Source organism: Pseudorca crassidens, chromosome 11 (genome assembly GCF_039906515.1).
Source record: "Pseudorca crassidens isolate mPseCra1 chromosome 11, mPseCra1.hap1, whole genome shotgun sequence".
In the NCBI taxonomy this organism is placed as follows: Eukaryota; Metazoa; Chordata; class Mammalia; order Artiodactyla; family Delphinidae; genus Pseudorca; species Pseudorca crassidens.
The window spans coordinates 49,174,544-49,191,500 of NC_090306.1; the positions used below are offsets into that span (position 1 = coordinate 49,174,544).

A 16,957-nucleotide genomic window follows, 5' to 3' on the forward strand; every position below is an offset into this window, starting at 1 on the left:
TCGGGAGCACTGCCTCCCCTCCCCCCACCTAGTCCTGGGAGGCCACGTGACCTGCGCCCCCAGGAGCCACTAATCGCCTGGCTCCGTCCCTTCTCCTAAATAGGGAAGCGACAAGAGTAGATCGAGTTTCTCGGCCCGTATTTACAGGTTTCCTGGACGAAGCCAAACCACCTCCTTCCCTCGCTCCCCCAGCGCGCGCACTGGGGAAAGGAGAGAAGGGCCCCCTCCCGCGCCCCACCCCCACCCCTCCAGTCCTCCGAGCCGCGGGTGCGGCCACTACTTTCTCCCTCCCTCTTCCCTCCCTCCCTCCCTCCGCAGCCGCTCCGCCGGCCCCTCTGGGGGCAAAGCAGAGGTTGCCGCATTCCAAACCCCGGACGGCCCTTTGAGGTCACGTGGCGCGATGGGGGTGGGGCGGCAGGACGCCCCTGACCTAGGCTGGCGACCTAGAGGCTTTGCAGTGAAGCGGCTCCTGGTGCCTTCTCCCCAGGCCTCTTGGAGGCCAGCTTCGTTTGGGGAGTGATGCAAGGCGGATTTTTACCCTCCAGCGCCTACTGTGTGCCTGGCCGGTGCTGAGTACTCACGCTTCTTACCTCCAGGCCTCCCTGCACCCAGGCAGGGGGCTCACGCCTTTCCCACTGGAAACACTGGCCGGGAGTCACCAAGGCAAAATGGATAGGGAGGTGAGAGACTGGCTTAGTTTATGCCAAGGGTCTTTGTTAGGCCCAAGTCCAGAGCTAACCGTGTCCCCTCTGCGTAGCCTGGGACCCAGCCTGACCTCTGAGAGCTGTACTTAGGGCCCCGGGGACAAGAAAACTTAAGAGGGGTGTGCTTTCCTTCCGGGCTGTGCAGACAGTCTCTGAAGTGCTCCGTCAATTTTAGTGTGAACTCAGTTGGAAATCCCTTTCCTGGAGCTAAACCTGGTCCCGTGAAGGGGCCTTGGCTGCCTTATGAGGTCAAGGCAGGAGTGGGTAGACGGGAAGTTGAGGCACTGGCCACAGCCAACTTGCCTGAGAAGTTTGACCTTGTAGGGGAGGGAGAGTATGGAGGGTAGAATGGAGATGACAGGAGGGAGGCATATTTTGGATGGAGGGGGAGGTCTGCGTCTGAATATTTATTACTCTTTCAAATCTTTATTGAGCCCTTACTAAATGTGAATCACGTGTTTAGCCATTGGCATGATCATCGGCTATTTTACCAGTCACAGGTCCTGACCTGGAGCTAGAGTGATTAAGAATGAATTCCTGTCCTCATCGAGCTTACAGTCTAGCGGGAAAGCTAAACAAGTGAGGGACATTTACAGAGCAGTGTGCTAAGAGCGACAGTGGGGACGCAGAGTTGTAGGAAAACACAGAGGAAGAGCATTTAGCCCAGACTAGGTTGGGAAGGAGGATGGCCATGGAGTAAGTGTTATCTCTGCCGAGGGCTGAAGTTTAAACTATCCTATATAGGTTGGGGTGAGAGTGGAATAGGAAAGAGTAACCTTACAGGTAGAGGGCACGCACGGTGCATGTGAAGTCCCAGAAGCTCGTTCTGGACCGTGGAGTACAGCCACCCTGTGAATGGCTGACAGAACAGGAGGAGATGGAGAGAGTGCATTTGGGAGAAGAGGGCTGAGCTGATGAGTAATGCCCATCTGGGGGGGGATGAGGTTGGGGAGACCCTTGCTCCTCTGAGTATACAGAGTTCCTCAGGCATTCTGTAGTGGAGGATGTGACACCTCCTTTTATAGTTGCTTTATAAAATTAATTTTTTTTTATCGAGCTAATACAAACACATCGCTTACAAATCAAGTCATTCTAAAGGGCTTGGAATAAACACAGAAGTCCCACTGGCGTTTCTCCCAATTTTAATCCTACTCCCCAGGGGCAACCGCTTTCAACTCGTTTAGCTGTGTCTTCTGGTATTTCCTTCCTTATTTCTAAATAATATATGTACTGCCATTCTGGGTTCATTTATCTAATTTGTTGACTCCCTGTCTTGGTAGATGAGGGTTTTGATTCTCTTCCTTGCCTCTTTCCCTCTTCCCACTCCCATTATGTTTATATCACAATTTAGGGTTAAATCCATGTTCAGTGATCTCGTTATTGACTTTGAAAATATTGTTTACTTTTGAGGCAAGTATGCTGGTTCCATTTCCTTTTCTAATATAACTTTTTGTTGTGTGCTCTGTTTACATTTCCTTTCTTGTACTACTTTTTTGTTTTTCCTGGAGTTAATTGCCTCATTTTTTATTTGCTTGGTTTTCTTTGAATCTCTGACTCCATCTTCCCACACCCTTCAACAGCTCTGTAAAACATCTTCTCAGTACAGTTTTGCATATGGCCAAACCTGTCATATAATCTTATTGGTTCTGTTTTGTTTCTCCTTGGAGACATTTGTCCTGTGGTGCTCCATCCTTCTGCTTTTCTCTGGATGCGTTGCTCTTGAGGCCTGTAGCACACCTGTCACCCTGGGACTTCTCATGGCCAGTAATTAAGAATTCACTTTGCCCTTTTCCTCTTTCAGGGACCCAGTGTCTTCCTCTTCCTCGGTTTACTTCGTTGTTTGGATGAAGCACATCCTCCAGTAGCTTCCTGAGAAAGAATGCCTGGGAGGTAACAGTTTAGAGACTTTTGCCTACCTAAAATGGTTTTATCCCACCCTCACTCTTTCTTTTCCTTTCCTTTCCCTTCCTTCCTTCTTTTCTTTCTTTCTTTTTTAATATTTATTTATTTGGCTGCGCCGGGTCTTAGATGCAGCATGCAGGATCTTTGTTGCATCATGTGGGATCTTTAGTTGGGGCATGTGGGATCTTTAGTTGCAGCGTGCAGGATCTAGTTCCCTAACCAGGGATTGAACTTAGACCCCCTGCTTTGGGAGTGCGCAGTCTCAACCGCTGGACCATCAGGGAAGTCCCTCCCTCAGCTTTTTTTTTTTTTTGGTGGTAAGCGGGCCTCACTGTTGTGGCCTCTCCCGTTGCGGAGCACAGGCTCCGGACGCGCAGGCTCAGTGGCCATGGCTCGCGGGCCCAGCCGCTCCGTGGCATGTGGGATCTTCCCGGACTGGGGCACGAACCCGTGTCCCCTAAGTCGGTAGGCGGACTCTCAACCACTGCGCCACCAGGGAAGCCCCCTCCCTCAGCTTTTGATCCCACTCCTTCTTCTCCCCCTGACCCCCCGCAAAGTCCAGAATCTCTCTGTTTCAATACTGTATCTCCAGAATCGATCTTCCTGTCTCCTGCATGAGTGGGGAAGGGGACACAATAAATCACTTCATTGCGCTGGGTACCACTGAGTTTCCTGACGATCAAATTGCACTTTAAGTAGGTCTTTGAACAAGCCCCCAGCTTTTAGACCCCTGCCTTCTAGTTTACTCACTCCTTCCAATTCCTAGCCTCTCTGAGGGGAGTGTCCACTTGCTTCTCGTGGGTGTTCTGGGCCTGCCTTTCTTGCCACTCTCCCATACACTTTCTGTTTTCATACGATGTAGTTCAGGATTCTTTTTTTTTTAAAAAAATTATTTATTTATGGCTGCATTGGGTCTTCGTTGCTGCGCGCGGTCTTTCTCTAGTTACGGCGAGCAACTATTCTTCATTGCGGTGCGCAGGCTTCTCGTTGCGGTGGCTTCTCTTGCTGCGGAGCACGGGCTGTAGGCGCACAGGCTTCAGTAGCTGTGGCACGTGGCCTCAGCAGTTGTGGCTCGCGGGCTCTAAAGCTCAGGCTCAGTAGTTGTGGCTCACTGGCCTAGTTGCTCCGCGGTATGTGGGATCTTCCCAAACCAGGGCTTGAACCTGTGTCCCCTGCATTGGCAGGCGGATTCTTAACCACTGCACCACCAGGGAAGCCTGGTTCAGGATTCTTAATGTCTCTTAGTTTAGTTGAAGGTGAAGTTTGGGTTTCTGTTTCTGATTCTCCTTGTTTTGAGGGTGATGTTTTGAGAGAAAAAGGGGACAGAAAGGGCTGTACTCCACCATCTTGTGACCACAAGTCTGAGATGTCTCCCTGAGGTGGACAGTAGAGCCAGTCTGTGCCTGACACTCCTGCTGACAGAGAGGGAGGGGCTTATCTGTAGGAGGAGGTGAGCAGGGGAGAAGAGGAGCTTCAGAGCTTAGAAGAGCTGCTGTGGGAACCTGATTGGGAGGCCCCCAGAGATAACAAGGATTACTGGGCCCCAGTGAGGCCTGGGTGAGGTGAGACTGAGAATCAGCAGAGAAGGCAGCAAGGAACAGGGATGGAGGTAGTGAGAGGCAGGGAGTAACCCCTAGCTGGGAGGGAGAGAGTGAGGGGCTGGGGGCCGTTCTAGAATTGGGGGGTAGGGGGGAGGGGAGAGGCAACAAAGTGACTGGCTTTGAGGCAGGCCATTCGCCAGGAGGCAGAAGAGGATGAGGTAGTCTTGATAACCACTAATCAGATGTTGATTATGTGCCAGGGGCTGAACCAAGTTCTTCAAAGCAGGCTCAGAGGAGTGGGCAGCCGAGAGGAGGGGAAAGAAAGTTTAAGGTCAGAGAGGGCAGGTCTGAGGCTCAGGTTTGAAGGTGAGGCAGGTCGGAGTGACAGTGGAGTCTTGGGTCCAGAGGTGGGAGAGCCCCTCAGGGCAGAACCACCAAGCGGCACGTCCCTGAGGAGGGTGAGATGTGAGGTGGGGGGAAAGGGCTGTGTGATTGCTCAAGTCTTCTGCAGGAAACGCGGTGGGTGGGAAAGGCCAGTCATTTCAGTCATCTACATGGATGGCCTCTTGGACACCGAGGAAGGATAGAGTTTTTAAAAGGGAGGGTGGTCACTTCAGTCCACTTCAATATTTACTGAACTTCCATGTGACCCACCTTCCCCAGGTTACATAGCCTGGGGGTACAATCAGAGTAAAGTCACTTGAAGTATACAGCCTCTGGCTCTAAGCCCTAATCATGCAGCTCTCAAAACCCCACAGGCTCTTTCCGGGGTCTTAGAGCTCTTTCCCGCCTGCTCCTTGTGTGGCCATTCTATTCCACCTCTCGGCTGTGTGCTGACATCACTCCTCCTGGCCATGAATGCCACTTCTGTCACTCCTCACTGTGCAGCCCCAGAGCTGCACCAGCCAGGATTCTGTGGTTACAGGCCACAGAAACCAACTCTGGCTAACTTCAGCAGAAAAGCAGTTGATTGGAAGGTTATTGGGCAGCTCACAGATTCAATAGCCACTCCCTACCTTTTTGTCTGGGCGGGTAAGCCTTGATTTTGTTCTGGAATTAACCTGCCCTGTACTCAGGGAAGGGGACCCCCCTCAGCCACAGGAGTTGAATGTTGATCAATCTAAGCAGCCAATCAGGGTGCTTCTGCCTCCCTGCCAGTGATTGGTTTAGGCCTAGGCATGTGATACAACCCTGGTCAATGAGACATGAGGTGGGAAGCCCACTAGGCCAGGGGTCTCCACAGAATCACAGAGAAGCTGACTGGAACCTTGACCTTATTGAAGGTGGAATCAACCCTGTGTGCCTCTGAAAAATGATATACTTTTCTTTTTTTTTGCGGTACGCGGGCCTCTCACTGTTGTGGCCTCTCCTGCTGCGGAGCACAGGCTCCGGACGCGCAGGCTCAGCGGCCATGGCTCACGGGCCCAGCTGCTCCGCGGCATGTGGGATCCTCCCAGACCAAGGCACGAACCCGCATCCCCTGCATTGGCAGGCGGATTCTCAACCACTGCGCCACCAGGGAAGCCCGAAAAATGATATACTTGTTCATTGTTTAAACCACCTTTAGTTGGTCTTCTGTTGCTTTCCACCAAAAGGTCCTAACCGACACATAAGACACTGCCAAGTATCTTTCCCTGGTAGCCTGGGGTGAAGGAGGAAAAAATAAGCTGATGGCTAAGGAGTAGGATTGATAAGTTTTCAAAATAAAGGAGACTGATGCATCTTTTGAAGATACAAGAATTACCTCATAAATAAGAATTGACTAAAAATGCTAGAGAGAAGGGGAATAACTCTGAGAGGGGACCACCAGTTATTAAGTAGACACTATATACCAGGCATTGTGAAAGGGGCTAAGGTGTGGTGATGAGCAGAAGACAAGATCCCTGCTCTTACGGAACTTTCAGTCTGAGTGGCGCAGAGAGACAATAAGCATGTAAATAACACAATAAACAGGATAAGGTAATGGAAGGTAATCTTAGGGGGGTAGTTAATTTTGATAGATGGAGGTCCAGAAAGTCTGCTCTGAAGAGGAGACCCAAAGGGTGGGAATGAGCCAGCTACGTGAAGAACCATATGGAGATTCCAGAAAATGTCTCAGGGAGCAGCAGTTGGCTCTGTCCTGGCTGGGAATTCCAGAAAGGGAAAGACATGGCGGCAAAACTTGCCTTGGAGGCTCACTCGGGCCAGGAGTGACAGAATAGCTGAAGACCTGTATTTTCCCGGCTCTGCCTTGGACATTAGCTCCCCTGTGACAGGACAGGCTGGGAACTGAGGTGTCGTTGACTTTCTAGAGGCTGAAAAAGTTTGAATGCAGTATTTTGAGAGACAGCCTGTGGGTTGAAAGAAAGACACCTGGGGCCAGCAGGTGACCCTGGTGCTACCACGTGTCTCCTCTTGTCTCTCCAGTCTAGAGTCCCAACCTGTTCCTCTGTTTTAACATGTCTTAGTTCAGACTGCTATAACATGATACCATAGACTAGGAGGCTTTATAAACAAGAGAAATTTATTTTTCACATTCCCATTTCCAGATCAAGGTGCAGGAAGGGTCAGCGTCGGGTGAGGGCCCGCTTCCTGGTTCCTAGATGGCTGGCTTCTAGTTGTGTGCTCACGTGGCAGAAGGGGCAAGAGAGCTCTATGAGGCAAGAGAGCTCTATGAGATCTCTTTTAAGAGGGCACTAATTCCATTCATGAGGGCTTATGATCTAATCACCACCCAAAGGCCCCACCTCCTAATACCATCACATTGGGAGTTAAGATCTCAGCATATGAATTTGGGTGGGGCCGGGGGGGGAGGGAGTGGGGGTGGTGATGGATGGACGGGGACACACACACACACACACACACACACACACGCCCCTTTAGTCCATAACAAACAGCTCAACCAAACCAATAAGCACTTCCAGAGTGTTTACTTTTTGTGTAGCTTCTCCTGGGAGTTTCTGTGGGGTGGATACCACGACAGAAAGATAAAACCTAACCTCAAGGAGCTTGCTGGTAAAGGATTCAAGAACTCTGCCTCTGAAACAACTAGAAAACAATTTCTCAGCAGAAAATCAAGGATACCTCATAGGGTTATATACCACGGTGACCATCACAGTCCCCTCACTGTCTACTGCGGTGGTGACACCCTCCCAGCCTAGCACCAATGGTCCCGTCTCCTCACCTACTGTTCCCTTCTTCCCCCAGGGTTAAGGGTGACCTATTTCTTACTGAGCTACCCCCACCCCATCCCTTTAAGGTGATTCATCAAGTTGGAGCCTGATGTATGATTTCTGTTCATCCTGTGCTGCCTTCCTCCAGTCTCCTGGGGATGTGAAGGAGGAGATGGGAGGGACCAGTTAGCTGGATTGAGATCCCTTTGCCCAGAGGTGACAGTGCCACAGTGGGGCTCTTCAAGGGCCTATCCAGCAAGAGGTCCTAGTTTGGGGGATCCTGAAGCTGAACAAATAAGAAAAACATTGAACACGTTCCTTGTTGATCTGTTGGAGAGGCAGACCACTAACAATTTTCTTGTGCTATCTCATTAAATCTACACAACAACCCCTCAAGGGCGGCGGAGGGGGGCGGGGGGCGGTTTATTCCATTTTACAGTGGAAGAAACTAAGGCACAGAGAAGCAAAGTCACTGTCCTAGTCAAACAACGAGTGGGTCGTGCAGCCAAGATTTGAACCCAAGCCGTGTGACTGCAGGTGTCCATCCCCGTTTGACACCACAGTCCACACTGCCAAACTGGCTCATTCTAGGAATTTCCCTTCTCCTTGCCACAATATTAAGAACTGAGCTAGAGGCCATTCTGAGCAAGGACCAGTTCCCCTCCTCCCTGTGTGAGGAGAAGGAGCTGGGATCCAAGAGAGGAATTCCGGAAGAGACACTGCCATTTGGGTTATTCTTCCTTAATGTTCCCCAGGCGGGGAACGCTAGCTTTTGATTTGCCAGGTGTCTCTCTGTTCTTCTAATTAATGCCAGGGTCAGCTTGTAGCTGGATCCCTGCCTGTAGCTGGAATCCGTGCCCCTGTGGCTCAGGGGCCAGTCCCCTGTGAGAGCAGGAGAGGACAAAGCAAGCCCTCACTCGGGGTGGAGCTTCCTGTGATGATGTTCCCTTCGCCTCATCTATAAAAAGCTCCAATCTGATCTACCCCATTTCTGGTGGAGGCCAGGGTGGCAGAGTGTGCGGGAGGAGGAAGAATCAGGCTGAAACAGCTCCTCTTTGCCTCCCTGGATTCTCTTCCAAAATGCTGGCAGCACTGCCAGTTGGAAAATATTTTTTTCCCTCCCTTTGTCTTCTTTCTTATTTAAAAAAAAAAAAAAAGCCATCTGGTGTCAAATTCACTCCTGGCACATCATAAAGGGTAGCACTAAAAATGTCCCTGAAAAACTAAAAGCAAAACCACAGCAGTACACATGGGATTTAATCTCAGCATCCTAGAATTTCAGAGTTGCTAGGGGCCTCAGAGATCAAACCGTTTGTTGCACCGAGAAGGAAACTGAGGCCAGGAGGGATTAGATCACACTTTCAAAACTGTTTATTGAGCGCCTGCTCTGTTCATGGCACTCTGCAGGCGGGGGGGACTAATCGAGATCATAAAAGACAAAAACCTCTGCCTTCCTAGAGTTCTCAGTGGGAGGTTCTTGCCTCTGTCCTCGGGCCTGCCTCTGCCACCGCCCTTCCCAAACGGCCCGGCCATCCTACTCCCGTGCTGCACCACCGGGCCGCGTGGTTGTCACCTCCAGGCCGTGGGCCGGCTGGGGCCTGGGGCGGCCCAGCTTTGCGCGCCGCACCCGGGGTTTTCATGGGGCCAAGTTTGCAGCGCGCCGCCCCAGCGCGGTCCCCCGCCGGCCGTCGCTGGGATCTCCCGCCGCTTCCGCCCGCCGCCGCTGCGGCTACGCATTCCTCAGGGTTGAGCAACAACTTTCCCTCCGAAGGCGGCTGGGCCGGGGCCAGGCGCCCCGGGCCGCTTGCGCTGGGCCCTTCGCAGGGCACGGCGCGGGTCGCCAGTGTGGGCCTCCTAAGGGGTGCGGTCCGCTCTCCGGTACCTGTCGCGGCGCTCTCGGCGCGGATCCCCGTCCAGGGCGCGGCGCCACAGCCGCCGGCCCTTCCCCTGGGAGCCGAGGCGGGCGCAGGCCGGGGACGCTCCGCGCTTCCTGCCCGCTGCAACAGGACTGCCTAAGGACCAAGCGGCTGCGTGGGCCTGACCCTGGCTGAGCGCGCAATGTTTGCCTCGATTTTTCACTCCAGTTGCGAAGGTTCTTTGACGACGGAAGGAGGAGGGTTTGTAGTAACTACAGAAGAGAGGTCCTAACCCACTTCTTAGTCTGAATCTAAATATTTACAACAATCGTATTAATGCAAGCACTTTTATCCTTTGAATACACATTATGCCCACTGAACTTCAGCATATCTCTGGGAGGAAGTTGGTTTCTTACTGCTTTACTCATGTTACAAATGAGAAAGGCCAGGCATGTAGTTCCATCTCTAGTCAGAAGCCAAGAAGCAGCCCAATTCGGCGCACAATCCGGGGCCACCTCAGGCCTCCTGACTCTCGCTGGTCAAAGCAAGCCCTTCCTGGACCCTGATGTGACCCCGAGAGGAACTGGCCCAGCTTTTCAGTCTTGGGGGCTGAGTGTTGGAGCCTGTAGGGTGGAGTGGGGTTAGACAAACAGATTAAGCTCTAGAGTGTAGACTAGTGAGTCTAGACTCACTAAAATGTAAGCCCCAGGTTGGCAGGGGTTGGCTCTGTTTTGTTCACTGCTGTAACCCCAACTCTGAAAACAATGCTTGGCACATAGTAGATGCTCAATAAATATTTGTTGAGTGGATAAATGCATACAGAAAAGGTCTTCAGATTTCTAACTAAGAATTAAACATATATCCCACTTTCTGCATCTTTACCTTCCCTTTGAACTTTTGCTTTCTCTTTTTTTTTTGCCTCTTAAATCTTGAACTTATGTTTTAAAGGTTTTGGGGGTTTTGTTTTATTTTAATATATTTGGAATAAGTTTAGACTTACAGAAAAGTTGCAAGATAGTGTAGAGTGTTCCCAAATACTTTTCATTTTACCTAGCTTCCCCTAAAGTTAACAACTTCCCTAACTGTGGTACATTTGTCAAAATGAAGAAATTAACATTGGCGCAATACTATTAACCAAACTATTGACTTCTTGCGGATTTCATGTTTTCCACTTATGTCCTTTTTCTGTTCCAAAATCCAAATCCAATCAAGGATGTCACATTGCATTTAGGGTGTGAAGCTTTTTTTTTTTTTTTTTTTTTAAAGAGTTAAAAAAATTTTTAATGTGGACCATGTTTAAAGTCCCTGTTGAAAGTACCACAACATTGCCCCCGTTTTATGTTTTGGTTCTTTGGCCCCGAGGCACTTGGGGTCTTAGCTCCCGGCCAGGGATCGAACCCACACCCCCTGCATTGGAAGGCAAGGTCTTAACCACTGGACCACCAGGGAAGTCCCTAGGGTGTGAAGCTTTTTAATATGTGAGCCAGGTCTCATTGTGTAGGGTCTCTTTACTTGGCAGTGAGGTAGGAGAGAGTGTCCCTTGTCACTGGACTGAGCTCCCTGTCCTGGGGGCCAAGGAAATACCTTGAGCCCTGGATTTCCTGAGAGTGCTGCTAAGGGATTCCTTCTGGGCCTGCCTGCTGGATCTGGTAGCATCTGGTTCAAATCCAGACCCCACTGGGTCTCCCCTCCCTGCCCCCTTCCCTCCACCATGCACATACCTGCCAGGGAATAGCCATGCTGCTCCAGGTCTGCATTTCCTTTGGGACCTGACTCTTCTCTATGCCCCTCACTATCTGGCTGCCATTCCTTGGTCTTCATGAGGGGGCAACCCCCCATACACCCCTCCCCAGCTTCACTGTTCCTCTTTCTCCATTCTGGAGTCGTCTTCCAGCCTGAAACCCTCAGGGCGACCTCTCTCTTGAGCTGTGTTACTTGGTCACAGCTCACCATCCAGTGAGCCTTGGGGTTAGAGATGAATGAAGTGAGACAATCCATTTATTTGGTCAGCCAGGATTTTTGGAGCATGGCTGGGTCACAAAGATGAACAATTCCGGTGTCTGCTCTCCAGGATCTTACCATCTGGAGGAGGAGACAATGTGAACAAATAATTGCGTAAATGGGGACATGCCCTAATGGAGATAATGTGTGTGAACAGTTGTGTGGCAGGAAAGGGGGCAGAGCCCAGCTGCTGGGGTTGTGCAGGACCATAGGGACAGCTTCTCAAATGAGGTCATGCTTGAGATGGGTCTTGAAAGATGGATAGGAAGTGGTAGGTGCCCAAAAAGTGGGCAGGGAGAGGAGTGAAGAAGGGCATTCCCAGAAGGATTGAGAGCAGGTGTGAAAGCGCAGGGGTGTTTGAGAGCAGGGCATTTTCGGGGAACTGCAGGGTAGCCCAGCGTGGCTTACCCTCAGGTGGTTTAGGAGAGGGTGGTTAGAGAGACCAGTGGGACAGGTGGAACAGCCAGGGCTTAGGTGCCATGGTAAGACGTTTGAACCTTGTTCAGCAGGGGGTGAGGGCTAGGAGTCAGTTTACTTCTTGGAATGGTCACTTGGGCACTCTGTGGAGCCTGGACTGGAGTTCAGGGGCACCTGGTAGGTGGCTGCTACGAGAAACCAGACAAGAAGCAATGGGGTGTGAACCAGGGCCGTGGGTTTGGGGCAGAGGGAACAGACGCCAGAGAAGCTTAGGAGGCAGGACTTAGTGACTGGATGGCAGGGGCCGTGGTGAGAGGTGAGAGGGGTTAAGGGTGACTTCAGAGCCCTGGCTTGCAGGAGGACGGGAAGGGAGGCTCAGGGGGCTGCTCATCAGACAGATGAGCATCGTTTTTTCTTTTATTTTTTATTTTTTTTTTTTTTTGGTGATACGCAGGCCTCTCACTGTTGTGGCCACTCCCGTTGCGGAGCACAGGCTCCGGACGCGCAGGCGCAGAGGCCATGGCTCACGGGCCCAGCCGCTCCGCGGCATGTGGGATCCCTCCGAACGGGGCACGAACCCATGTCCCCTGCATCGGCAGGCGGACTCTCAACCACTACGCCACCAGGGAAGCCCTCTTTTATGTTTTATGTTATTTATTTATTTATATTTGGCTGCGTGGGTCTTCGTTGCTGCCCGTGGGCTTTCTCTAGCTGCGGTGAGTGGGGACTACTTTTCGTTGCAGTCCGCGGGCTTCTCATTGCGGTGCTTTCTCTGGCTGCGGAGCACGGGCTCTAGAGCGCAGGCTCAGTAGTTGTGGCGCACTGGCTTAGTTTAGTTGCTCCGTGGCACGTGGGATCTTCCCGGAGCAGGGCTCGAACCCATTTCCCTGCATCGGTAGGAGGATTCTTAACCACTGCGCCACCAGGGAAGCCCCAGATAAGCGTCTTGAGTGGGGGCCGAGGATGGGGTGTTGCACAGATGGGCTCGCTGGACCGCCAGCTTCACTGCCCGGAGGAGAACTGTCTTAGGGATGGGAGGCAGCTGCAGAACAGGCCAACTGAGGGTTGTAGCTCCCTCAGGTGGCTCAGGGGGCCCTGACCTGGGAGACGTTGGTGGGAGGGTGGGGAAGTGGAGAGGAGGGGCACTGAAAGAAATGGCGTGAGGGATGGAGAAGGAGGGCAGTTTGGTTCAGGGAACTGAGGGAAGGTCACCATGTCATTCCAGACACAGAGCCAGAGCAGGATTCAACATCCTCCTGAAATCTGAGAATGGACCACCTGGGGACAAGGAGGTCCATGGGGCCCTGAGAGAATGCGCAGAGGCGAGGAAGTGAGCAACTGTTTTAACCCCACCCCCCAGCTTTGGATGTGTCAGCACCTGCTGGAGTTCCGGAAGTGGCTGGAGTTTAATCTGAAGGCTGATGCTTCTGTTTGCTTGTGGGAGCAGCAGAGGTACCTGAAAACACCTATGTGGACAGTTTATGCAGCTGGAAGGGACCTGTGGCAGGTTTCTAGTAACCGCCCCACAGAAACCCTGATTCTCAGCTGAACACTGTTGAGAATTGTGAAGGTCTGAGATTTTATTCTATTTACAAGCTAGCAAATGAGCCCCTGTGATAGCTGCTGGGGAGCTGAGACTCCTGGTCCGAGATGAAGGGCAGTTTATTACAGCAATAGCAGTAGAAGAGTATCAACCTCAGTTCCCATAGGGCTTCACAAGGATGGCCAAGTGATGATGTCCGGACACACAGTCAGTTGCATTTCAGGAGAGGAACCCCGAACTTGGGGAACCCAAATCTTTTATAATGGGAAGTATGCTTGCCCTTCACTCTAGAGGAAGGCACTATATACCTTCTATGGATGTTCACTGTATCCTGGAAATGATAATCTAACATGGAGGACAGTCAGTGGTTCACTTGCAAGATATGCAGAAATGGAATAGAACCATGGAGAATTCTCTGCCAGGAAACACATGGCCAGAGAAAACAAACAACACATTTCCCAGCCTCTCTTTTTTTTCTTTTTAAATGAGAAGTGTTGGATACAGAAGCCCATAGGTAAAACAGCCCTAATCTTTTTTTTTTTTAATTAATTAATTTTATTTATTTATTTTAGGCTGCGTTGGGTCTTCATTGCTGCACGCGGGCTTTCTCTAGCTGCGGTGAGTGGGGACTACTTTTCGTTGCAGTGCGCGGGTTTCTCATTGCGGTGGCTTCTCTTGTTGTGGAGAACAGGCTCTAGGGTGTGTGGGCTTCAATAGTTGGCATGCGGGCTCAGTAGTTGTGGCTCATAGGCTCTGTAGTTGTGGTGCACAGGCTTAGTTGCTCCGCAGCATGTGGGATCTTCCTGGACCAGGGCTCAAACCTGTGTCCCCTGCATTGGCAGGTGGATTCTTAACCACTGCACAATCAGGGAAGCCCCCAGCCTCTCTTGCAGCTAGGTGTAACCATCTAATTAAGTTGTGGTCTATTAAGTGTAAGCTTTTATGTGGCAGCTTCTGGGGAATTGCAAAAAAAAAAAAAGGGGGGGGGGCTGGCATATGCCCTGCGCTTCTGATGGCTGGAATGTGGATATGATGTTGGAGTGTGAGCAACCATGTTAGGCCAGGAGTGGCATGTAAGGACTAAGGATGCCAGACTAGTAGATGCAAGGGGCCTAGGTCTCTGATTATGTTTGGACTTCTTTACATGGGAGAAAAAGAAACTTCCATCTTAACTTTTTTTTTTTTTTTTTTGCATATGCAACTGAACTTGATTCCAACTGATATAGGGCTAGCACAGAGAAAGAACAATGGAGGATGAGACTTGTCAGCAGAGAGAAGGGTTAGGGTACTTCTCCCCCTTCCTTCTGCCTCAGCCTCATCAGGGACAGGGAGAGGGGATGGGGAGTCACCTCTGGCTTGTTCACCACCCACCGGTGATGCCCCATTCACAAGGGGGCCCAGGCTGGCCACGCGACCCAGCAGCATCCTTTCGAAGGCAGCAAGCAACAAGCTGGCTCCATTCACAAACCCTGTCCTCCTTTGAAAACCAATCATCGTGCGAAGCGTGACTGGGTGGTGGCCAGCGCTGGCCCATCTGTCATGCCCTTTCAGAGAGCCAGGCATCAGCGGCCGGCCTGGGCCGATCCAGCCCCTCTCCCTTTGTACCCCAGGGACACGCACTGTAACGAGATCACAGTGCCTGCTGAATTATTCAGAGCCGCCCTGAGTGTCAGTGTTATTATAAACATGCAGATTTCTCCGGGCTCCCAACTTCCAAATCTCCAGCAGCCATCTCCCTCCAGGAATTTTCATTGGCTGCTTTGTGCCTGTGATTTCAGATTCCCCAGGCCTTGATGGCCTAATCTGCCTTTGACTAGCTCCTACCTGCCGCCGGGCATGAAGGCCTCGGTGCCCTTTACGCACCACTTCAGGCCCCATTCTTTGCTCAGCAGCCAGTCCTCACTGGCACCCCGGCAGCCTGCCTCTTCCCTGTCTCCTCCCGGCTTCACCGCCCAGGTTGGTGACATCAGACTCTCCCAAGTGCCTGCCTGATGGGGACATGTTAATAACAGCATCCACCACTTCCGTGGGTCTCCGTCTCATCTGTGTCCTTGTGAGGCTTTAAGCCTCTGGGTCTCCCCTCCCGTCCCCATGTTCTAGCTCCAGCACAATCTTCCCCTTCCCCACAAGTCCCAGATTCCCGGTTCTCTCTGGAGTTGGTCTGGAGAATACCCCCCAGCTGGTAATGAGGCAGAGATGGTAATGCACATTTAAGAGTAATGAAATGCAGTGATATTTCAGGCCTGACAGACCTATTTCTGGCAGCCTTAGAATTAAAGTGTGAGGCTTTGTACTGCAGCTGCTACTAGGAGCCTTCAGAGTTTTTCTAAAGATGTGAATAAAGCTTGCAGGGTTTCAGCTCAGATCTCTGTGGCTATTTATCCTGCTGATGCTTTCATTGTACCTTTTTATTTGAAATTTTAGAGCTTTTAGATGAAGGAAACGCAGCAGCAAGTGTAAAGCATACAAAATACCCTGGTGGGGGAGAACGTCCCGGTTTTTCTCTCAATTGTCCGTGACAGCTCTGGGGAGGAAGAGGGCTCGCAGGGCTTCCCCGGTGTGGCCTCCATCTCCCCTTTGAGTGGGCTCCACCTGGATCCTTGCTCTGCCAAACCACGGAGCAGGGCCTCGTGAGAAAGCTCTAGGAGGGAGTCCATGCCACAGAGATCGATGGGGCCGCGCAGCCAGCCCTCCCTCACTGCCTCCCTGCTGTGTGAGCTGAGCCTATGCCGTCTCTGGTTGGGGCATGTGGCAGAAGGGAGTAGATCCCCTCTGGGCCAATAGTGAGACCTCACTCTCCAGACTCCGGACAGGAAAGGCGGCCTGCTGACCCCTGCCTCGGCACGCAGCTCCATCCTGCCAGGCCACCAGGAAGGCTGGAACCGTTCACAGGCAGAGCTGCAGAGGGCAGTGGTGCGAATCGCGGGCTCTGCCGTCAGACCAACCTGGGGGTGAACCCTGGCTCTGCTCACCAACTGCAGTGACCCTTCTGGACCTCAGTTTCCCCACCTGTAAAGTGGGGATAATAATGCGTCTATCATTTAGGTCCTTGTGATGTGTTAAGGTACCTGGCACATCCGAAGTCACAGTATCTATTACTAATACGAAAGTTACCTCAGGAGTCAGGATAGCTAGGTTTCCTTCCCGCCTGCCACTTGTGGGTCAAGTCCCTTTCCCACCCTGGGGCAGTGGAAAGAGAAGGGGCTCTGGAGTCAGATAGAACCAGGTTCCAACCTGGCTCCTTCATTTTCTGGCTTTGTGAGCTGGGCGGGTTGCTTAACATCTCTGAGCTCCAGTTTCTTCATCTGTCAAAGCAGTGATAATGAGTACTCACCTCCGAGGGTTGAGGTGGGGATTAAATGAGATTATCTTCCTGAAGAGCCCACCCACTGCCTGCCGTATAGTAGGTGTTGTATAAATAATGGCCCCCTTCCCTCTTCCCTTCTCTTCCCTCTGCTTCTGTTCAAAGGGGAGAAATTTTAGATCCAGAATTTCAGAAATTCTATAGGAAAAATGACCCAGAATCCTCAACTGGTAAATGATGAGAGAGAGAAAGAGGGAGAAACAAATGGAATGTGTGGACCTTATTTGGATCCTGATTCAGACAAACCGACCGGGAGAAGAAAAAGACCATCAGGGAGGTTTTGCTATTGGCTGGATATTCAATAATGTGAAGTAATTGTCGCTGATTTTTTAGGTGTGATAATGGTATTGTAGTTACTCTTAAAAAGAGTCTTTATCTTTTAGGGTATATACGGAAGAAATTACAGATGAAATAATATGGTAGTTGGGATTTGCTTTAAAATAATTGAGTGGACTGAAGTGGGTGCTGGGGCGCAGA

General features: G+C 51.4%; 1 protein-coding gene across 2 annotated transcripts in view; it reads left to right on the forward strand.

Annotated features, from left to right (window-relative positions):
* The first annotated feature begins 422 nt into the window (after positions 1–422).
* The window catches only part of ATP23 (ATP23 metallopeptidase and ATP synthase assembly factor homolog), a 92,766-nt gene continuing 76,231 nt past the window's right edge, over positions 423–16,957 (forward strand). Inside the window, exons 1-3 of one of the 2 annotated variants that reach the window (XM_067697174.1) lie at positions 423–680; positions 2,506–2,594; positions 13,689–13,734. The gene's annotated coding sequence lies outside the window, so the exon portion shown is untranslated. The remainder of the gene's footprint in view (positions 681–2,505; positions 2,595–13,688; positions 13,735–16,957) is intronic. The other variant, XM_067697175.1, reaches the window with a different exon arrangement.